The sequence below is a fragment of the Somniosus microcephalus genome, chromosome 3, assembly GCF_052327205.1.
Source record: "Somniosus microcephalus isolate GS21.2 chromosome 3, FLI_Smic_1.0, whole genome shotgun sequence".
NCBI classification, from domain to species: Eukaryota; Metazoa; Chordata; class Chondrichthyes; order Squaliformes; family Somniosidae; genus Somniosus; species Somniosus microcephalus.
The window spans coordinates 78808155-78832239 of NC_140989.1; the positions used below are offsets into that span (position 1 = coordinate 78808155).

The 24085-nt window shown below is 54.5% G+C and overlaps 1 long non-coding RNA gene across 1 annotated transcript in view; it reads right to left on the reverse strand.

Moving 5' to 3' along the window:
- The window catches only part of LOC147121160 (uncharacterized), a 54691-nt gene extending 41257 nt beyond the window's left edge, over window positions 1-13434 (reverse strand). The window contains exon 1 of the long non-coding RNA XR_015077497.1: window positions 12985-13434. This is a non-coding gene — a long non-coding RNA (uncharacterized LOC147121160). The remainder of the gene's footprint in view (window positions 1-12984) is intronic.
- Window positions 13435-24085: the final 10651 nt, after the last annotated feature.

Below are 24085 nucleotides of genomic sequence, written 5' to 3' on the forward strand. Positions count from 1 at the left end.
GATCCGGGGTAGCCCTAAAGGGGCTAGGACTAGCAATTATCCCTTCAGTGAGGGGAGTCAAATCCAGGGGACCGGCAGGGACAGCAGTCGTGAGGGGAGTCAAATCCCGGGGACTGGCAGCGACAGCGGTTGCAGAGTGATTCAAACCGAGAAGCATGCTGTTACCTTCTCTATTAACATAAACCTGTTGCTGCATCCCAACATGAAGTGGACAGAGGCCTTTCTTTTGTTTACTAACTTCTTTGTCTCCCTCCCCTCCTAACGGCATTAAACTCTGCTGGGTCACAGATCCATAGGCAACAGCCAGCCTCTGAATATCTAACCCATTTTTATTCAAACCCCGGGGACCGGCCTCATATCTTTTTAAATTGCAATGACTTAGATGTTGTGTTAGTTTTAAGAACTGTGCCATTCTCTGAGAGAGCACTGCAGATGGAACAGATTGCCCTTGGAGTGTTTATCAAAACAACTTGCTAAAACCAAGACTAACTCTGCTGTGAAGGACATTTTCTTGATCTCTGTGTTTATATGAGGCAGAAAAATGATGATGAGCTGTCTTTGGGAACAGTGTGAATTAGAAGCTTAGCAGCAAGGACAGGGACCGCGGCGGGGGGCCAGGGTGGGGAGGGGGTGTAATTTCAAAACCCAGGGATCAGCAGAGACAGTGATCGCGAGGGGAGTCACACACTGGGGATCGGCAGAGACAGTGATCTCGAGGGGAGTCACACACCGGGGATCGGCAGCGACAGCGATTGTGAGAGGAGTCACACACTGGGGATCGGGAGCGACAGCGATCGTGAGGGGAGTCACACACTGGGGATCGGGAGCGACAGCGATCGCGAGGGGAGTCACACACTGGGGATCGGGAGTGACAGCGATCGCGAGGGGAGTCACACACCGGGGATCGGCAGAGACAGCGATCGCGAGGGGAGTCACACACCGGGGATCGGCAGAGACAGCGATCACGAGAGGAGTCACACACCGGGGATCGGCAGAGACAGCGATCGTGAGGGGAGTCACACACCGGGGATCGGGAGTGACAGCGATCGCGAGGGGAGCCACACACCGGGGATTGGCAGCGACAGCGATCGCAAGGGGAGTCACACACCGGGGATCGGGAGTAACAGCGATCGCGAGGGGAGTCACACACCGGGGATCGGCAGCAAAAGCGATCGTGAGGGGAGTCACACACCGGGGATCGGGAGTGACAGCGATCACAAGGGGATTCACACACCGGGGATTGGCACCGACAGCAATCGCGAGGGGAGTCACACACCGGGGATCGGCAGAGACAGCGATCACGAGGGGAGTCACACACTGGGGATCGGCAGAGACAGCAATCGTGACGGGAGTCACACACTGGGGATCGGGAGTGACTGCGATCGCGAGGGGAGTTATACACCGGGGATCGGCAGAGACAGCGATCGCGAGGGGATTCACACACCGGGGATCGGGAGTGACAGCGATCACGAGGGGAGTCACACACCGGGGATCGGGAGTGACAGTGATCACGAGGGGAGTCACACACCACGGATCGGCAGAGACAGCGATCGCGAGGGGAGTCACACTCCGGGGATCGGGAGCGATAGCGATCGCGAGGGGAGTCACACACCGGGGATCGGGAGCGACAGCGATCGCGAGGGAGTCACACACCGGGGATCGGGAGAGACAGCGATCGCGAGGGGAGTCACACACCGGGGATCGGGAGTGACAGTGATTGCGAGGGGAATCACACACCGGGGATCGGGAGCGACAGCGATCGTGAGGGGAGTCACACACCGAGGATCGGGAGTGACAGCGATCGCGAGGGGAGTCACACACCGGGGATCGGGAGTGACAGCAATCACGAGGGGAGTCACACACCGGGTATCAGAAGTGACAGCGATCGCGAGGGGAGTCACACACCGGGGGATCGGGAGCGACAGCGATCGCGAGGGGAGTCACACACCGGGGATCGGGAGAGACAGAGATCGCGAGGGGAATCACACACCGAGGATCGGGAGTGGCAGCGATCGCGAGGGGAGTCACACACCAGGGATCGGGAAAGACAGCGATCATGAGGGGAGTCACACACCGGTGTTATGTTCATAAATAAATAGACGTTTTCATTATGAACAGCTAGCTTGAGCTAGTCATTTATTCAGCCATGTGGACTAGTGTACAGGCATCCATCTTGACTACTGCCTTGTGGGTAGCCCACTACTAAACATATAGCTCCACCTAGTGTACCATTCTAGAATGACATGTTACTGATCATTACATCCCCCTTTCTTTGAGGTTAAACAAAATCAATATCAATCAACTTTCAAGAACAATGATAAAGATGATATCAGTAACATTTTTGTTTCCTTTGTACTCAAAGGTTAAGTCTATCAGGCTTTTTTACTTCACGTGTGGATCTTCTCAGCACAGGTAAGTCTGATGTGTTTTCATGAGAGCCTGTATGTGTGTTTATGTTAGATTGTTCTGGTGGTGAGTGACAAGATTCAGTTGTAGCATTGTCATCGATTTGCTCTTGGATAGTTTCTTGTGTTTTCAGGAGGGAACGGCGGTTCCTCCTGAGAATCTGTCCTTCCTCAGTTCTAACGATGTATGACCTTGGTCCTACTTCCTCAAGAACTGTAGCTTTCCTGTTCCATGCATCTGGATCCTCAATCCTGACAACATCATCCCTTGTCAATGGTTTCAGAGTTTTGGATGACTTGTCATAGTGTGATTTCTGTTTCAGCTTTAACAGTTGAAGTCTCTGTCTCAGTTCCTTACTCTGCTTTTCTTGTGCACAGCAGGGTAGCGTGGTGCGCAACTTGCGACCCATTAGGAGTTCAGCAGGTGAAGAACCAAAGTCTAAAGGGGAGGCTCGGTAGCTCAGCAGGGCGAGATAAGGATCAGACTTGCTTTCTGTTGCTTTCTTCAGTAGCTGTTTGAGAACTTGAACACCTTTCTCTGCCTTACCATTCGATTGAGCATACAGAGGACTGGATGTGATGTGTTGAAAGTCATAATGTGCTGCAAACTGTTGCCACTCCTTACAGTTGAAGCACGGACCATTGTCGCTAATGGCAATCCTGGGAATTCCATGTCTGATGAAGATGGATTTAACATGCATTATGACACTGCTTGCTGATGTGCTTGAGAGCAGCGCCATCTCAGGATAGTTAGAATAGTAGTCAATCACTATTAGATAGTCTTTACCATTCAAATGAAAAAGGTCCATACCAACCTTTTGCCATGGTGCTGTTGGTAAGTCAGCTACTATCATTGGTTCCTTTGCTTGTTTGTTTTGGTGTTTCTGACATGTCTCACGTATGCCTATCATGTTCTCAATGTCCTTATTTATGCCAGGCCAATAAACAGTGTCTCTTGCTCTCCTTTTGCATTTTTCAATTCTGAGGTGTCCCTCATGAACCCTTTTGAGCATGCCTCGACGTAGAGCCTGTGGAAGGACTATTCTGTTCTGTTTTAGTAATAGTCCACTTGCGACACTCAACTCTGACCTGATGTGATAGTACTCTGGACAGGAACCTTTTGGCCAACCATGATTAATGTTCTCTATTACTGTTTGTAACTCTGTATCTTTTACTGTTTCTTCTGCTATTTGCTTTGATTTTGTGTCTGACACGGGCAGCGCAGCAGTGACCATACTCATATGAACATCCACGTCTTCCTCAGTATAGCTCACATGACTCATTCTGGGTGCTCGGGATAGTGCATCTGCTAACACTATGGCCCCGATTTTCTGGCCGCTGTCGGGTGGCTTTTAATGCGGCCGGAGGCCGAAAATCGGCGAAAAAGTGGGTCGGGACCACCCCCCCACCTGATTCCCTGCCCCGTCCGACTTTCGGACTGCCGTTTCTGCGCGCCCCGCTTCAGTCCCGGCCGCCGGAGCACTAACAAGCAATTATCTGCTTGTTGAAGTGGATTTTCCCGTGCCGTTGTGACTTTGGGGCTTTCCCCACCTGAAACCCGCCTGCAGGGAACCCCGCTGCTGAGAGCTGGCGTGAAAACAGCTGGCTTGCTTGCTTGCAGCAGCAGGTCGCTGAGGGCTGAAGAGATTTAAATAGGCAGCATTTGCAGGCTGCAGGACCTTGTTGATCAAGGCTTGGGGGAACTTTTTGAAGCCTTAGGAGCAGCTGCAGAAAGTTGGAGCCTTACACACTTCTCCAGTGTGAGCTCCTGGGAAGCCCCTCTCACCACCATAACTCAGCGCCACCTCAACGGAGACATCTGCCAGAAGCATGGGAGGCCTTTGGGATGTTCCCTTCCTGGCATTAGAGGATCTCCAACAGCAGAGGCGGCAGCAGCAGAACCAGGAACAGCAGGATGAGCACCAGGAGCACCAGGCTGCTGCTCACTCACCTGAAGCTGCACAGGCCAGAAGGGGCCAGCGCTTGGAAGTGGCTTGAGAGCACCTTGCTGCGCTTTAGGGGGCCAGTGGGACCCGTTTCTGCACTGGCAGTCCTACTCAGAAGGACTTCCATGAAGATCTGGTTTCTCTGTTCAACAGATGGCCAACGCTCCTCAAGAGATGTCATTCTCTTATGAGCACTCACCATGTTTTCCGTACCCTGGCGAGTTATCTCCTGCATTGAGGTTGCCAACCTTTCCATGTGATGCGTTCATGCGCCAATGACTCCACAAAGGCTCTGCTCATGGTCGCTATGGACTCCTCCATTTGCTCAGCACTCGCAGCGACCCTGGAGACAAAACCTGCCAGAGACTCCTGCATCTGTGCATGGAGATCCATCACCTCTTCTCTTGCGGATGGACCCAGAGGCAAAGGGTCGTCATGCAGCACAGCTGAGCTGAGTCCTGCGCCCTCTGACGAGGACTCTCCACTGCTGTTCCTGTCTCCAGAATCTGCTGAGGCTCACTTGTGAGCTGTGAAACACCAGGTGACAACACTACTCTATGTCCCGAAGGTCCCCCCGAGGTGTGAGTGTCTGTGCTGGTGCTGGGTGCGCTTACTTCTGCTGATGCTGCGCCCTCAGAGGTTGGAGCTTCCTCTGAGGAGTCTGGCTGCACAGCCTCTTCCTCCTCCACAGTGAGGACAGGGGCTCTGGATGGTACTGTGGGGGAGTAAAGGAAGAAGGTAGAGATGTAATGCCAAGGTTCTTCTGGTGACTCCCAGCGAGTTGGCATCTGCTGACACCTGCATTCATGCAGCATTGGTCTCAGTGGGAGGCCTCTTCCTCCCTGACCTAGGGAAGAGTGTTAAGTCCGTGAATGATTGAGACACGGACTAGCAGGAGAGAAACAAACAAGTCTTTACTGTTGAAAGGCATAAACGAATCTAACCAACAGAGGCTCTCTAGCGCCTTTTATACAGGGGTGGTCACTGCCGGTACTGCAGTCTGAGACCAGTTATTCTCTTAAAGGTACATACACAACAATTCCTCCCCTTTTAGATAAACAGTACATAACATTCATTTAACAACTAATGATAACGAATTACAATCACAATTACTGTTGCTAGATACATTGGTTAAGTTTAAGCAATTATAAGTTCAGTCTTTCAGGAGGCTTCCTGATTCTGTCTGGATAACGCCTCTTTGGAGTATCAGGTTCTTCTGGCAATGTTGAGTCAGAATCAATGTCGTTGTTTGGTTCATCTGCTTCCAATATTACCGGTTCTGCGGTAGCTGCAATTGGAACGTCGATTTCATTACCAGGTGTATCAGATCGTGGTGTGGAGTTGACGTTCTCCAGTGACTCTAGAATCTGGTCAGCATGGCGTCTTACAATGCTCTCCCCAACGTCCACGGTATACATGAGAGGTCCTTGTCGTGTACAAATCGTTCCTGGCTGCCATTTCTCAGTGCGGTAGTCCCGGGCCAAAACTGGTTGACCTATCTTAAAACTCCTGGTCGGCCTTTCATTCATATTCTGAAACTGCCTGTTCTCCACATCTCTTTGGACGTTTGGCTTAACCAAATCCAAGCGGCATCGTAGTCTTCGACTGAAGAACATCATGGCTGGAGTTTGGTTGGTAACCGCATGTGTCGCATTCCGGTAGGCAAACAAGAAGTTGTCCACCTTGTGTTGTAGGGGTATATCTTCATTACACATTGCCTTGATAGCCTTCTTGAATGTTTGGACAAACCTCTCGGCCAATCCATTAGTGGCTGGATGATATGGGGCAGATGTGTAATGCTTAACACCATTGTTCTTTAAGAACCTCCGGAACTCTTCAGACACAAACTGTGGTCCATTGTCAGAGCAAATCTGTTCAGGCAGCCCATTCCTGGTGAATATGGTTCGTAAAACTGCGATAGTTTTTTCCGTGGTGGTTGAGGACATTTTTATTACCTCTGGCCACTTTGAATGTGCATCCACCGCAATTAAAAACATCGAGTCCATGAAGGGACCAGCAAAATCAATGTGCACCCTTTGCCATGGAGATGAGGGCCACTCCCATGGATGCAGAGGAGCTTGTGGTGGGGCGTTTTGGACCTTCTGGCATCCTGCACAGCTCTTGGTCATCTCTTCGATTTCTCTATCGATTCCCGGCCACCACACAAACGCTCTGGCTAAGCTCTTCATTTTTACCCCACCCAGATGACCCTCATGAAGCTCATTGAGCACTCTATCCGTCAACTTAGGTGGAATTACTACTCTGGATCCACACATCAAGGTTCCTCTGCACACTGACAGCTGCTCTCTTCTTGGCGAAAATGCTGGCAGCAGTGGTTCGCCATGTGCTGGCCATCCCTTCACCGTTAAATCATAGACCCGTGATAGTGTCGGGTCATTCCGTGTTTCCTTTTCTATGTTTGCATTCGTCACAGGGAGACATTCGACTATGGTCGAGTGGAATAACTCCATTGGATCCACTGCAAGGTCTTCTTCTTCCACCGTCGGCAACGGTAGACGTGACAATCCATCAGCATTTCCATGCTGTTTAGTTCCCCTGTACTCGATGTCATATTGGTGTGCCCCTAGGAAAAGGGACCATCTCTGCAGCCGTTGTGCTGTCATTATCGGTACGCCCTTCTGAGGGTTGAAAATAGAGACAAGAGGTTGATGATCGGTTAGTAGAGTAAATTTTTGACCGTGCAGATAGTGATTGAACTTCTTCACCCCCCACACTAGGCTGAGGGCCTCTCTGTCAATCTGGGCATAGTTACGCTCGGCAGAAGTTAACGAGCATGACGCAAAAGCTATCGGCCTCTCCAAACCATCAAGGAATTTATGTGACAGTACCGCCCCAATGCCGTAGGGAGATGCATCACACGCCAGCCTGATTGGCAGTGCTGGGTTGTAGTGAGCCAATACTTCCTTCGAAGTGATTAAGTCCTTACTCTTCTGAAAAGCACGTTTACAATCATCGCTCCATTTCCATGCTACCCCCATTCGTAGCAGGGCGTTCAGTGGATGCAGAATTGTCGACAAATTCGGCAAAAACTTATGATAGTAATTCACCAACCCGAGGAATGACCTCAGTTGCGACACATTTTCAGGCGCTGGGGCCTTAACAACCGCTTCAATTTTGTCAGGGGACTTATGTAACTCCTCTTCATCAATCACGTGGCCACAATACGATATCTGTTTCTTAAAAAATTCGCACTTGGGGCGGTTGGCTCGCAGCCCATGTTCCCGTAGTCTAGTGAGCACCTGTTCTAGGTTGTTAAGGTGTTCACTGTCATCTGCACCTGTTACAAGGATGTCGTCCAAGTAACACTGAGTCCCCGGAATCCCTTGCAGGACTTGTTCCATCGCTCTTTGCCATATCGCCGGAGCCGATGCTACTCCGAATACCAATCGGTGATACTGGTAAAGACCTTTGTGAGTGTTTATCGTGAGATACTTCCTCGAGGACTCTTCAACCTCCATCTGCAAATATGCTTGTGCTAGGTCAATTTTTGTAAAACGCTTCCCTCCAGACAGTGAGGCGAAGATGTCTTCTATCCTTGGAAGAGGATATTGTACTGTGTGAAGGACAGGGTTCACCATCACCTTGAAATCCCCACAGATGCGAATCTTCCTTGGCTCTCCGGACTTATTGGTTAACGTTTTCTTCATGACAGGAACGATGGGTGTCGCCCACTCACTCCAGTCGACCTTATACAACACGCCCGCCTTCTCTAGATTCTCCAGCTCTGCCTCGACGGCTGGACGAATTGCATATGGTACCGGTCTCGCTTTGAAAAACTTGGGAACTGCATTCTCTTCAATTTTTAACGAGGCGGTTACGCCTTTAAGCGTGCCCAGTTCTTGTTGAAATACCTCTTTGGCGTTAGCTAAGATTGTTGACAATCGTCCAGGAGTGACGTCTTCATCTTTTTTACCGTCCATCGTCATTGCATGAATGGAATGCCAATCTAAGTTTATCTTCCTGATCCATTCCCGTCCCAATAACGGTGGTCCACCATTTGGCAGTATGTAGAGATACAATTTCCGTATTTTCTTGCCATTGTATTCGACAGGCACCCTTATTTTTCCTCTGGGGTATACTTTTTGCCCCGTATACGTCGTCAAGATGATGGATGTCTCTCTCAAGGGTATGTGTGAAAACAGCCGCTCATAGTCTCGTCGATTCATGACGGTTAGCGCTGATCCTGTATCCAATTCCATTTTAACTTGGGACCCTGCTATCGTGAGGGTGACCCAAATGGTTCGGTGATCCTCTTTTGCGATTACATTGTGAAGTTTGAGACAGCTTAATCTCCTGTTCTTGGATTCACTATCGCTCATCTGGTCTTCGGAACTACTGTCCGTCATCTTTTGTACTTTCTTGTACGGTTCCTTAGTAGCCTTTTTGTTGTCGCTGGTCTTCTTCCCAGACCTACAAACTCGTGCAATGTGTCCAATCTTCCCGCATTGTCTGCATATTTTGTCTTTGGACCAGCAGTCCTTCTGGTCATGGTTAGTTCTGCCGCAGCGATAACATTTTGCAAATCCCCATGTCATTTCGTGGGTGCTGTATTCCTGTGGTTTTTGTTGAATTTCTGCAGCTCCCCTGGCTGCTGCTTCATACGATACTGCCACGCTGAAAGCCTTATCTAGCGTCAGCTCTTTTTCTGCGAGTAACTTCTTCTGTGTTCCTTCACTCAGGAGTCCACTGACAAATTTGTCCCGTAGGGTGTCTGCCAGTCCTGCTCCGAACTGGCAGTGCTTTGATAGCTTGCGTAGTTCCGTAAGATACTCAGCATTGCTCTCATCTTTGTGCTGAGTTCTCCTGTGGAATTTAAATCTTTCTGCTATCAACAGCGGTGCAGGGTTTAAGTGCTCCTGTAGAACAGCAACAATTTCGTTAAAACTCTTCGCCTTCGGTTTGGCTGGAGTAATCAGGTTCCGCAATAGGCCGTACGTTCTAGCGCCCATTACGTTTAGCAATATTGATGCCTTTTTCCCCTCCGCTATTTCATTTGCCTTGAAATATACCTCGACTCTTTCCACATACGTGGTCCAGTCCTCTAATGTATTATCAAAAGCAGTGATACAGCCAGTCTTCGGCATCTTGCAAATCTAAAATGGCGCCTCCCGCGCTTTGCCTTCTTCTCCAATTTAACAAAATGGCGCCTCCCGCGCTTTTCCTTCTTCCCCGCTGTTGTTAGCGCTGCTTTCCACGGTTTCTTGCGCGTATTCTTTTTCTTTTATTATTTTCCCGTCAGGGAGTGGACCCTCTGGGACACTTCCCTCCCTCTTCTGAGGTCCGAACGCTGCCCAGCTTCGAAACACCGGCCGCGCCCTGTGTGCTCCACCCTCTCTCTCTCTCCTTGCTTCCTGACTCGCTGCCCGGCTCCGTTGCAGCCCAGGAAGGATCAGAGCACTACCTGCCACCAGCCCGATTAGCTGGGAAACCACGGACCGAGGAACCCAGCCTGGCTCTGGACAGTCTCTCCTGCGAGTTTTGAAATCGATGATTGACGGTCGACGCCCGTTGCTCGAGTTTCAATGGCCTATTTTTTTTAAAAAAAAAATTCTTCTTTCTTCTGGCTCCGACCTCCAACACGTCATTGGAGCTGCTGCTGAGTTGCAGGTAAGTTCGTTTCTAACTCGTCGCCAGTGTTAAGTCCGTGAATGATTGAGACACGGACTAGCAGGAGAGAAACAAACAAGTCTTTACTGTTGAAAGGCATAAACAAATCTAACCAACAGAGGCTCTCTAGCGCCTTTTATACAGGGGTGGTCACTGCCGGTACTGCAGTCTGAGACCAGTTATTCTCTTAAAGGTACATACACAACAAAGAGGACCTCCCTGTGGGCCCTAACCCCATCCAATAATGCCTGCAGTGAAGCCTCGTCGAATTTGAAGGCAGCTCGGCCTCTGCCGCTGGCAGCAGCTGGTGCAGGCTCCTCTGCCATTGTGCAAGAGTGGTTGAGAAGCCTGCCGAGGTGGAGAAGCTTACTGGACACTTTGAAAGCACCACGAATGATGACATCATAGTTTGGGGATTTCTGACTCGAATTGGACAATTAGAAAGGCTTCCCACATGCTGGGAATTAATTGGCCACTTGAGGGAAAATTGCGTGGAGCTGGCTGACACTTTTGTATGTGTGTCAGAAACCCCACATTCAGGGAAATCCGACCGTTTCCCACACAAGCCGAAAATCGGGGCCTATGTGTTTGCCTGGTGTGTAGATCAGTTCAAAGTCATATCTTTGCAGCTTCATCATGAGTCGTTGAATCCTTGGAGACATCTGATTCAGATTTCTTTTTATGATGGCAACCAATGGGCAGTGGTCTGTCTCAACTGTGAAGGTGGGAAGTCCATATATGTAGCCATGGAACTTTTCTAGTCCAACTACCAAGCCTAGACATTCCTTTTCAATCTGGGCGTATCGACACTCAGAGTCAGTCATAGACCTGGAGGCATAGGCAACAGGCTTCCAATCTTCACCCTCTGCTTGTAGCAAGACCGCGCCTAGGCCATCTTTTGATGCATCCGTTGACACTTTGATTCTCTTTTCTGGGTCAAAGAAGGTGAGTACAGGTGTGGTTGTCAGCACTGTTTTGAGGTTCATCCACTCTTGTTCATGTCTTTCTGTCCATGCGAACTCATTTGTTTTATGTAGCAGGTCTCGCAGACAGGCTGTCTTGGCTGACAAGTTAGGAATGAACTTTCCAATGAAGTTTATCATCCCCATGATGCGTAGCACTCCTTTTTTGTCAGTGGGTCGGGGCATTTTGAGTATGGCGTTTACTTTTTCCATATCTGGCTCTATTCCTTTACCAGATAGATTATCTCCTAGGAAAGTGACTTCCTGGACGCCAAACTGACACTTGGCTTTGTTGAGCATCAGTCCATTCCGGCGTATGCTCTGTAGCACTTTAGTCAGTCTCTCATTGTGTTCTTTCAGTGTGGAGCCCCAGATGATGATGTCATCAACATAGACCCGAACTCATTCCAGACCTTCTATTATGTGTTCCATCGCTCTATGAAAGATTTCAGATGCAGATATTATCCCGAAAGGCATTCTGAGGAAACAATACCTGCCAAATGGTGTATTGAAGGTACAGTATTTGGTGCTCTGTTCATCCAGTTTTAGTTGCCAAAATCCTTGTGAGGCATCGAGCTTCGTGAAGTATCTGGCACCTGACATTTCACTGGTGATTTCTTCTCGCTTGGGAATCTGGTAGTGTTCACGTTTTATGTTTGCATTTAAGTCCTTTGGATCCATGCATACTCTTAGATCATTGTTCTTTTTCTTTACACATACCATGGAGTTAACTCAGTCTGTTGGCTCTTTGACTTTCCTGATGAATCCTAGTGTGGTCATTCTGTCCAGTTCTTTCTTGAGCCGATCACGCAGGGGTGCTGGAACTCTCCGTGGAGCATGTACCACTGGCTGAGCATCCTCCTTTAGCTGGATCTTGTAAGTGAATGGTAGAACTCCAAATCCTTTGAACACATCCTGGAAATTACTCACTACAGAATCCACTGAGTCATCTGGTCTGCTTATGGCACAGTTTATATGGTAGACTCACTTGACCAGTTCTAAGTCCTCACAAGCTTTGTCACCCAGTAGTGAATCCAGTCCTTCAGCCACAACAGAAAACATGAGATGATGCACTTTGTCTTTGACTGTCACTTTAAGTCTGCATACACCTAAGCTATCTATTTTCTGTCCATTATAGTTCTTCAGTAGTACTGACTTTTTCTGTATTTTGGGCTTTTCTTTCATATTTGTAATGTCACTCATACTGATTAAGTTTGCTTTTGCCCCAGTGTCTAGTTTCAATGTAACTAATGCTCCATTTACCTGCAGTGGCATCATCCATTTGTCCTCTTTTACTGCATTAACTTTATGTTCAGCATTGTCCATTCCTGAGGGCTGCACATTTTCTGTATCCTTTTCTATATTGTCACATGACACCATTCCTATAAAAAATGTCTCACTTAAATCAGTGTCCTCAATCACATTGACTTGTTGCCCTTTCTTTGTTTTTACTTTTGAAAAGCATTGTTTGGCAAAGTGATTCATTCCATTACATTTTGTGCACATTTTCCCAAATGCTGGGCATTGTCTTGACTGGTGCTGGTAACCACAGCGTTTACAATTAAAAGTTCCATCCTCCGATTGCTTTGCATTTCTGTTCTGCCCACGTTTCTTCCCCTTGTAGGACACAGCACCGATAGCAGCACTGTCCATTCCTACAGTCGCACCACTATTAATTTCACTGAAAGTCTTTGCGTGCTGCTGAGCTAGCTCACTGGCATGGCATATTTTCACAGCATCCTCCAATGTTAGTTCGGTTTCTCTCAACAAAAGTTCCCTGACTTTCTTATCATGAATACCAAACACAATCTGGTCACGAATCATGGATGATTTCAGTTCAGAGAAATTACATGTCTGGGCTTTCAGTTTCAGATCGGTCACAAAGCTATCAAAAGTCTCATTTTGCTACTGTGTCCGTGAACGGAACACGTACCTCTCATAGGTCTCGTTCTTTTTTGGAGAACAATGTGTATCAAACTTCTTTAGCACATCGTCCATTTTTTCTCTGTCCTCCTCTTGATCAAATACAAATGTATTAAATACCTCTATCGCCTGCGGGCCTGCAACCGTGAGCAGCAACGCTATTTTCCTTGCATCTGGCATTGTACCGAACCCGATGGTAGCAATGTAGAGTTCGAATTCTTGTCTGAAAGTCCACCAATTGCAGTCGACATTCCCCGTGAGTTTCAAACCCTCCGGTGGCTTTAAATTCTCCATGTCGCGTTTCGCAATATTCAGCAGATATTACCAATCCTGGTACCAATGTTATGTTCATAAATAAATAGACGTTTTCATTATGAACAGCTAGCTTGAGCTAGTCATTTATTCAGCCATGTGGACTAGTGTACAGGCATCCACCTTGACTACTGCCTTGTGGGTAGCCCACTACTAAACATACAGCTCCACCTAGTGTACCATTCTAGAATGACATGTTACTGATCATTACAACTGGGGATCGGGAGAGACAGCAATCGCGAGGGGAGTCACACACCGGGGATCGGGAGCGATCGTGAGGGGAGTCACACACCAGGGATCGGGAGAGACAGCGATCGTGAGGGGAGTCACACACCGGGGATCGGGAGAGACAGCGATCGCGAGGGGAGTCACACACCGGGGATCGGGAGTGACAGCGATCGCGAGGGGAGTCACACACCGGGGATCGGGAGTGACAGCGATCGCGAGGGGAGTCACACACCGGGGATCGGGAGTGACAGCGATCGCGAGGGGAGTCACACACCGGGGATCGGGAGAGACAGCGATCGCGAGGGGAGTCACACACCGGGGATCGGGAGAGACAGCGATCGCGAGGGGAGTCACACACCGGGGATCGGGAGAGACAGCGATCGTGAGGGGAGTCACACACCGGGGATCGGGAGAGACAGCGATCGCGAGGGGAGTCACACACCGGGGATCGGCAGAGACAGCGATCGGGAGGGGAGTCACACACCGGGGATCGGGAGAGACAGCGATCGCGAGGGGAGTCACACACGGGATCGGGAGAGACAGTGATCGTGAGGGGAGTCACACACTGGGGATCGGGAGTGACAGCGATCGTGAGGGGAGTCACACACCAGAGATCGGGAGTGACAGCGATCGTGAGGGGAGTCACACACCAGAGATCGGGAGTGACAGCTGCTGCTGTGTCCGTGAACGGAACACGTACCTCTCATAGGTCTCGTTCTTTTTTGGAGAACAATGTGTATCAAACTTCTTTAGCACATCGTCCATTTTTTCTCTGTCCTCCTCTTGATCAAATACAAATGTATTAAATACCTCTATCGCCTGCGGGCCTGCAACCGTGAGCAGCAACGCTATTTTCCTTGCATCTGGCATTGTACCGAACCCGATGGTAGCAATGTAGAGTTCGAATTGTTGTTTGAAAGTCCACCAATTGCAGTCGACATTCCCCGTGAGTTTCAAACCCTCCGGTGGCTTTAAATTCTCCATGTCGCGTTTCGCAATATTCAGCAGATATTACCAATCCTGGTACCAATGTTATGTTCATAAATAAATAGACGTTTTCATTATGAACAGCTAGCTTGAGCTAGTCATTTATTCAGCCATGTGGACTAGTGTACAGGCATCCACCTTGACTACTGCCTTGTGGGTAGCCCACTACTAAACATACAGCTCCACCTAGTGTACCATTCTAGAATGACATGTTACTGATCATTACAACTGGGGATCGGGAGAGACAGCAATCGCGAGGGGAGTCACACACCGGGGATCGGGAGCGATCGTGAGGGGAGTCACACACCAGGGATCGGGAGAGACAGCGATCGTGAGGGGAGTCACACACCGGGGATCGGGAGTGACAGCGATCGCGAGGGGAGTCACACACCTGGGATTGGGAGAGACAGTGATCGCGAGGGGAGTCACACACCGGGGATCGGGAGCGACAGCGATCGGGAGGGGAGTCACACACCGGGGATCAGGAGAGACAGCGATCACGAGGGGAGTCACACACCGGGGATCGGGAGTGATCGTGAGGGGAGTCACACACCAGGGATCGGGAGAGACAGCGATCGTGAGGGGAGTCACACACCGGGGATCGGGAGTGACAGCGATCGGGAGGGGAGTCACACACCGGGGATCAGGAGAGACAGCGATCACGAGGGGAGTCACACACCGGGGATCGGGAGTGATCGTGAGGGGAGTCACACACCGGGGATCGGGAGTGATCGCGAGGGGAGTCACACACCGGGGATCGGGAGTGATCGTGAGGGGAGTCACACATCAGGGATCGGGAGCGACAGCGATCGTGAGGGGAGTCACACACCGGGGATCGGGAGTGACAGCGATCGCGAGGGGAGTCACACACCTGGGATTGGGAGAGACAGTGATCGCGAGGGGAGTCACACACCGGGGATCGCGAGCGACAGCGATCGGGAGGGGAGTCACACACCGGGGATCAGGAGAGACAGCGATCACGAGGGGAGTCACACACCGGGGATCGGGAGTGATCGTGAGGGGAGTCACACACCAGGGATCGGGAGAGACAGCGATCGTGAGGGGAGTCACACACCGGGGATCGGGAGTGACAGCGATCGCGAGGGGAGTCACACACCTGGGATTGGGAGAGACAGTGATCGCGAGGGGAGTCACACACCGGGGATCGGGAGCGACAGCGATCGGGAGGGGAGTCACACACCGGGGATCAGGAGAGACAGCGATCACGAGGGGAGTCACACACCGGGGATCGGGAGTGATCGTGAGGGGAGTCACACACCGGGGATCGGGAGTGATCGCGAGGGGAGTCACACACCGGGGATCGGGAGTGATCGTGAGGGGAGTCACACACCAGGGATCGGGAGCGACAGCGATCGTGAGGGGAGTCACACACCGGGGATCGGGAGTGACAGCGATCGCGAGGGGAGTCACACACCTGGGATTGGGAGAGACAGTGATCGCGAGGGGAGTCACACACCGGGGATCGGGAGAGACAGCGATCGCGAGGGGAGTCACACACCGGGGATCAGGAGAGACAGCGATCACGAGGGGAGTCATACAACAGGGATCGGGAGAGACAGCGATCGCGAGGGGAGTCACACACCGGGGATCGGGAGAGACAGCGATCGCGAGGGGAGTCACACACCGGGGATCGGGAGAGACAGCGATCGCGAGGGGAGTCACACACCGGGGATCGGGAGAGACAGTGATCGTGAGGGGAGTCACACACTGGGGATCGGGAGAGACAGTGATCGTGAGGGGAGTCACACACCGGGGATCGGGAGAGACAGCGATCGCGAGGGGAGTCACACACCGGGGATCGGGAGAGACAGTGATCGCGAGGGGAGTCACACACTGGGGATCGGGAGCGACAGCGATCGCGAGGGGAGTCACACACCGGGGATCGGGAGAGACAGTGATCGCGAGGGGAGTCACACACTGGGGATCGGGAGCGACAGCGATCGCGAGGGGAGTCACACACCTGGGATCGGGAGAGACAGTGATCGCGAGGGGAGTCACACACCGGGGATCGGGAGAGACAGCGATCGCGAGGGGATTCACACACCGGGGATCGGGAGTGACAGTGATCGCGAGGGGAGTCACACACCGGGGATCGGGAGAGACAGTGATCGCGAGGGGAGTCACACACCTGGGATTGGGAGAGACAGTGATCGCGAGGGGAGTCACACACCGGGGATCGGGAGCGACAGTGATCGCGAGGGGAGTCACACACCTGGGATTGGGAGAGACAGTGATCGCGAGGGGAGTCACACACCTGGGATTGGGAGAGACAGTGATCGCGAGGGGAGTCACACACCGGGGATCGGGAGAGACTGCGATCGCGAGGGGAGTCACACACCTGGGATTGGGAGAGACAGCGATCGCGAGGGGAGTCACACACCTGGGATTGGGAGAGACAGTGATCGCGAGGGGAGTCACACACCTGGGATTGGGAGAGACAGTGATCGCGAGGGGAGTCACACACCTGGGATTGGGAGAGACAGTGATCGTGAGGGGAGTCACACACCGGGGATCGGGAGAGACAGTGATCGCGAGGGGAGTCACACACCGGGGATCGGGAGAGACAGTGATCGCGAGGGGAGTCACACACCGGGGATCAGGAGAGACAGTGATCGCGAGGGGAGTCACACACCGGGGATCGGGAGAGACAGCGATCGTGAGGGGAGTCACACACTGGGGATCGGGAGAGACAGTGATCGCGAGGGGAGTCACACACCTGGGATTGGGAGAGACAGTGATCGCGAGGGGAGTCACACACCTGGGATTGGGAGAGACAGTGATCGCGAGGGGAGTCACACACCGGGGATCGGGAGAGACAGTGATCGCGAGGGGAGTCACACACTGGGGATCGGGAGAGACAGTGATCGCGAGGGGAGTCACACACCTGGGATTGGGAGAGACAGTGATCGCGAGGGGAGTCACACACCTGGGATTGGGAGAGACAGTGATCGTGAGGGGAGTCACACACCGGGGATCGGGAGAGACAGTGATCGCGAGGGGAGTCACACACCGGGGATCGGGAGCGACAGTGATCGCGAGGGGAGTCACACACCGGGGATCGGGAGCGACAGTGATCGCGAGGGGAGTCACACACCGGGGATCGGGAGAGACAGTGATCGGGAGGGGAGTCACACACTGGGGATCGGGAGTGACAGCGATCGCGAGGGGAGTCACACACCGGGGATCGGGAGAGACAGTGATCGCGAGGGGAGTCACACACCGGGGATCAGGAGAGACAGCGATCACGAGGGGAGTCACACACCGAGGATCGGGAGAGACAGTGATCGCGAGGGGAGTCACACACCGGGGATCAGGAGAGACAGCGATCACGAGGGGAGTCACACACCGGGGATCAGGAGAGACAGCGATCACGAGGGGAGTCACACACCGGGGATCAGGAGAGACAGCGATCACGAGGGGAGTCATACACCAGGGATCGGGAGAGACTGCGATCGCGAGGGGAGTCACACACGTGGGATTGGGAGAGACAGTGATCGCGAGGGGAGTCACACACCGGGGATCGGGAGTGACAGTGATCGCGAGGGGAGTCACACACCGGGGATCGGGAGAGACAGCGATCGCGAGGGGAGTCACACACCGGGGATCGGGAGTGACAGCGATCGCGAGGGGAGTCACACACCGGGGATCGGGAGTGACAGCGATCGCGAGGGGAGTCACACACCGGGGATCGGGAGTGACAGCGATCGCGAGGGGAGTCACACACCGAGGATCGGGAGAGACAGCGATCGCGAGGGGAGTCACACACCGGGGATCGGGAGTGACAGCGATCGCGAGGGGAGTCACACACCGGGGATCGGGAGAGACAGCGATCGCGAGGGGAGTCACACACCGGGGATCGGGAGTGACAGCGATCGCGAGGGGAGTCACACACCGGGGATCGGGAGTGACAGCGATCGCGAGGGGAGTCACACACCGGGGATCGGGAGTGACAGCGATCGCGAGGGGAGTCACACACCGGGGATCGGGAGAGACAGCGATCGCGAGGGGAGTCACACACCGGGGATCGGGAGAGACAGCGATCGCGAGGGGAGTCACACACCGGGGATCGGGAGAGACAGCGATCGCGAGGGGAGTCACACACCGGGGATCGGGAGAGACAGCGATCGCGAGGGGAGTCACACACTGGGGATCGGCAGAGACAGCGATCGGGAGGGGAGTCACACACCGGGGATCGGGAGAGACAGCGATCGCGAGGGGAGTCACACACCGGGGATCGGGAGAGACAGCGATCGCGAGGGGAGTCACACACTGGGGATCGGGAGAGACAGTGATCGTGAGGGGAGTCACACACTGGGGATCGGCAGAGACAGCGATCGGGAGGGGAGTCACACACCGGGGATCGGGAGCGACAGTGATCGCGAGGGGAGTCACACACCGGGGATCGGGAGCGACAGTGATCGCGAGGGGAGTCACACACCGGGGATCGGGAGCGACAGTGATCGCGTGGGGAGTCACACACCGGGGATCGGGAGAGACAGCGATCGCGAGGGGAGTCACACACCGGGGATCGGGAGAGACAGCGATCGCGAGGGGAGTCACACACTGGGGATCGGGAGAGACAGTGATCGTGAGGGGAGTCACACACCGGGGATCGGGAGAGACAGCGATCGCGAGGGGAGTCACACACTGGGGATCGGGAGTGACAGCGATCGCGAGGGGAGTCACACACCGGGGATCGGGAGAGACAGCGATCGCGAGGGGAGTCACACACCGGGGATCGGGAGAGACAGCGATCGCGAGGGGAGTCACACACCGGGGATCGGGAGAGACAGCGATCGCGAGGGGAGTCACACACCGGGGATCGGGAGAGACAGCGATCGCGAGGGGAGTCACACACCGGGGATCGGGAGAGACAGCGATCGGGAGGGGAGTCACACACTGGGGATCGGGAGACACAGTGATCGTGAGGGGAGTCACACACTGGGGATCGGCAGAGACAGCGATCGGGAGGGGAGTCACACACCGGGGATCGGGAGCGACAGTGATCGCGAGGGGAGTCACACACCGGGGATCGGGAGCTACAGTGATCGCGAGGGGAGTCACACACCGGGGATCGGGAGAGACAGCGATCGCGAGGGGAGTCACACACCGGGGATCGGGAGAGACAGCGATCGCGAGGGGAGTCACACAGTGGGGATCGGGAGAGACAGTGATCGTGAGGGGAGTCACACACTGGGGATCGGCAGAGACAGCGATCGCGAGGGGAGTCACACACCGGGGATCGGGAGCGACAGTGATCGCGAGGGGAGTCACACACCGGGGATCGGGAGAGACAGTGATCGCGAGGGGAGTCACACACTGGGGATCGGGAGAGACAGTGATCGTGAGGGGAGTCACACACTGGGGATCGGGAGCGACAGCGATCGCGAGGGGGTCACACACTGGGGATCGGGAGAGACAGTGATTGTGAGGGGAGTCACACACCAGAGATCGGGAGTGACAGCGATCGCGAGGGGAGTCACACACCGGGGATCGGGAGAGACAGCGATCGCGAGGGGAGTCACACACCGGGGATCGGCAGAGACAGCGATCGGGAGGGGAGTCACACACCGGGGATCGGGAGAGACAGCGATCGCGAGGGGAGTCACACACGGGATCGGGAGAGACAGTGATCGTGAGGGGAGTCACACACTGGGGATCGGGAGTGACAGCGATCATGAGGGGAGTCACACACCAGAGATCGGGAGTGACAGCGATCGTGAGGGGAGTCACACACCAGAGATCGGGAGTGACAGCTGCTGCTGTGTCCGTGAACGGAACACGTACCTCTCATAGGTCTCGTTCTTTTTTGGAGAACAATGTGTATCAAACTTCTTTAGCACATCGTCCATTTTTTCTCTGTCCTCCTCTTGATCAAATACAAATGTATTAAATACCTCTATCGCCTGCGGGCCTGCAACCGTGAGCAGCAACGCTATTTTCCTTGCATCTGGCATTGTACCGAACCCGATGGTAGCAATGTAGAGTTCGAATTGTTGTTTGAAAGTCCACCAATTGCAGTCGACATTCCCCGTGAGTTTCAAACCCTCCGGTGGCTTTAAATTCTCCATGTCGCGTTTCGCAATATTCAGCAGATATTACCAATCCTGGTACCAATGTTATGTTCATAAATAAATAGACGTTTTCATTATGAACAGCTAGCTTGAGCTAGTCATTTATTCAGCCATGTGGACTAGTGTACAGGCATCCACCTTGACTACTGCCTTGTGGGTAGCCCACTACTAAACATACAGCTCCACCTAGTGTACCATTCTAGAATGACATGTTACTGATCATTACAACTGGGGATCGGGAGAGACAGCAATCGTGAGGGGAGTCACACACCGGGGATCGGGAGCGATCGTGAGGGGAGTCACACACCAGGGATCGGGAGAGACAGCGATCGTGAGGGGAGTCACACACCGGGGATCGGGAGTGACAGCGATCGCGAGGGGAGTCACACACCTGGGATTGGGAGAGACAGTGATCGCGAGGGGAGTCACACACCGGGGATCGGGAGCGACAGCGATCGGGAGGGGAGTCACACACCGGGGATCAGGAGAGACAGCGATCACGAGGGGAGTCACACACCGGGGATCGGGAGTGATCGTGAGGGGAGTCACACACCGGGGATCGGGAGTGATCGCGAGGGGAGTCACACACTGGGGATCGGGAGTGATCGAGAGGGGAGTCACACACCAGGGATCGGGAGCGACAGCGATCGTGAGGGGAGTCACACACCGGGGATCGGGAGTGACAGCGATCGCGAGGGGAGTCACACACCTGGGATTGGGAGAGACAGTGATCGCGAGGGGAGTCACACACCGGGGATCGGGAGAGACAGCGATCGCGAGGGGAGTCACACACCGGGGATCGGGAGAGACAGTGATCGCGAGGGGAGTCACACACCGGGGATCGGGAGCGACAGTGATCGCGAGGGGAGTCACACACCGGGGATCGGGAGAGACAGTGATCGCGAGGGGAGTCACACACCGGGGATCGGGAGCGACAGTGATCGCGAGGGGAGTCACACACCGGGGATCGGGAGAGACAGTGATCGCGAGGGGAGTCACACACCGGGGATCAGGAGAGACAGCGATCACGAGGGGAGTCATACACCAGGGATCGGGAGAGACAGCGATCGCGAGGGGAGTCACACACCGGGGATCGGGAGAGACAGCGATCGCGAGGGGAGTCACACACCGGGGATCGGGAGAGACAGCGATCGCGAGGGGAGTCACACACCGGGGATCGGGAGAGACAGTGATCGCGAGGGGAGTCACACACAGGGGATCGGGAGAGACAGCGATCACGAGGGGAGTCACACACCGGGGATCGGGAGAGACAGCGATCGCGAGGGGAGTCACACACCTGGGATTGGGAGAGACAGTGATCGCGAGGGGAGTCACACACCTGGGATCGGGAGAGACAGTGATCGCGAGGGGAGTCACACACCGGGGATCGGGAGAGACAGTGATCGCGAGGGGAGTCACACACTGGGGATCGGGAGAGACAGTGATCGCGAGGGGAGTCACACACCTGGGATTGGGAGAGACAGTGATCGCGAGGGGAGTCACACACCTGGGATTGGGAGAGACAGTGATCGCGAGGGGAGTCACACACCGGGGATCGGGAGCGACAGTGATCGCGAGGGGAGTCACACACTGGGGATCGGGAGAGACTGCGAACGCGAGGGGAGTCACACACTGGGGATCGGGAGAGACAGTGATCGCGAGGGGAGTCACACACTGGGGATCGGGAGAGACAGTGATCGCGAGGGGAGTCACACACTGGGGATCGGGAGAGACAGTGATCGCGAGGGGAGTCACACACCTGGGATTGGGAGAGACAGTGATCGCGAGGGGAGTCACACACCGGGGATCGGGAGAGACAGTGATCGCGAGGGGAGTCACACACCGGGGATCGGGAGCGACAGTGATCGCGAGGGGAGTCACACACCGGGGATCGGGAGAGACAGTGATCGCGAGGGGAGTCACACACCGGGGATCGGCAGAGACAGTGATCGCGAGGGGAGTCACACACCGGGGATCGGGAGCGACAGTGATCGCGAGGGGAGTCACACACCGGGGATCGGGAGAGACAGTGATCGGGAGGGGAGTCACACACTGGGGATCGGGAGTGACAGCGATCGCGAGGGGAGTCACACACCGGGGATCGGGAGAGACAGTGATCGCGAGGGGAGTCACACACCGGGGATCAGGAGAGACAGTGATCACGAGGGGAGTCACACACCGGGGATCAGGAGAGACAGCGATCACGAGGGGAGTCACACACCGGGGATCAGGAGAGACAGCGATCACGAGGGGAGTCATACACCAGGGATCGGGAGAGACTGCGATCGCGAGGGGAGTCACACACCTGGGATTGGGAGAGACAGTGATCGCGAGGGGAGTCACACACCGGGGATCGGGAGTGACAGTGATCGCGAGGGGAGTCACACACCGGGGATCGGGAGAGACAGCGATCGCGAGGGGAGTCACACACCGGGGATCGGGAGTGACAGCGATCGCGAGGGGAGTCACACACCGGGGATCGGGAGTGACAGCGATCGCGAGGGGAGTCACACACCGGGGATCGGGAGTGACAGCGATCGCGAGGGGAGTCACACACCGAGGATCGGGAGAGACAGCGATCGCGAGGGGAGTCACACACCGGGGATCGGGAGTGACAGCGATCGCGAGGGGAGTCACACACCGGGGATCGGGAGAGACAGCGATCGCGAGGGGAGTCACACACCGGGGATCGGGAGTGACAGCGATCGCGAGGGGAGTCACACACCGGGGATCGGGAGTGACAGCGATCGCGAGGGGAGTCACACACCGGGGATCGGGAGTGACAGCGATCGCGAGGGGAGTCACACACCGGGGATCGGGAGAGACAGCGATCGCGAGGGGAGTCACACACCGGGGATCGGGAGAGACAGCGATCGCGAGGGGAGTCACACACCGGGGATCGGGAGAGACAGCGATCGCGAGGGGAGTCACACACCGGGGATCGGGAGAGACAGCGATCGGGAGGGGAGTCACACACTGGGGATCGGGAGAGACAGTGATCGTGAGGGGAGTCACACACTGGGGATCGGCAGAGACAGCGATCGGGAGGGGAGTCACACACCGGGGATCGGGAGCGACAGTGATCGCGAGGGGAGTCACACACCGGGGATCGGGAGCGACAGTGATCGCGAGGGGAGTCACACACCGGGGATCGGGAGCGACAGTGATCGCGTGGGGAGTCACACACCGGGGATCGGGAGAGACAGCGATCGCGAGGGGAGTCACACACCGGGGATCGGGAGAGACAGCGATCGCGAGGGGAGTCACACACTGGGGATCGGGAGAGACAGTGATCGTGAGGGGAGTCACACACCGGGGATCGGGAGAGACAGCGATCGCGAGGGGAGTCACACACTGGGGATCGGGAGTGACAGCGATCGCGAGGGGAGTCACACACCGGGGATCGGGAGAGACAGCGATCGCGAGGGGAGTCACACACCGGGGATCGGGAGAGACAGCGATCGCGAGGGGAGTCACACACCGGGGATCGGGAGAGACAGCGATCGCGAGGGGAGTCACACACCGGGGATCGGGAGAGACAGCGATCGCGAGGGGAGTCACACTCCGGGGATCGGGAGAGACAGCGATCGGGAGGGGAG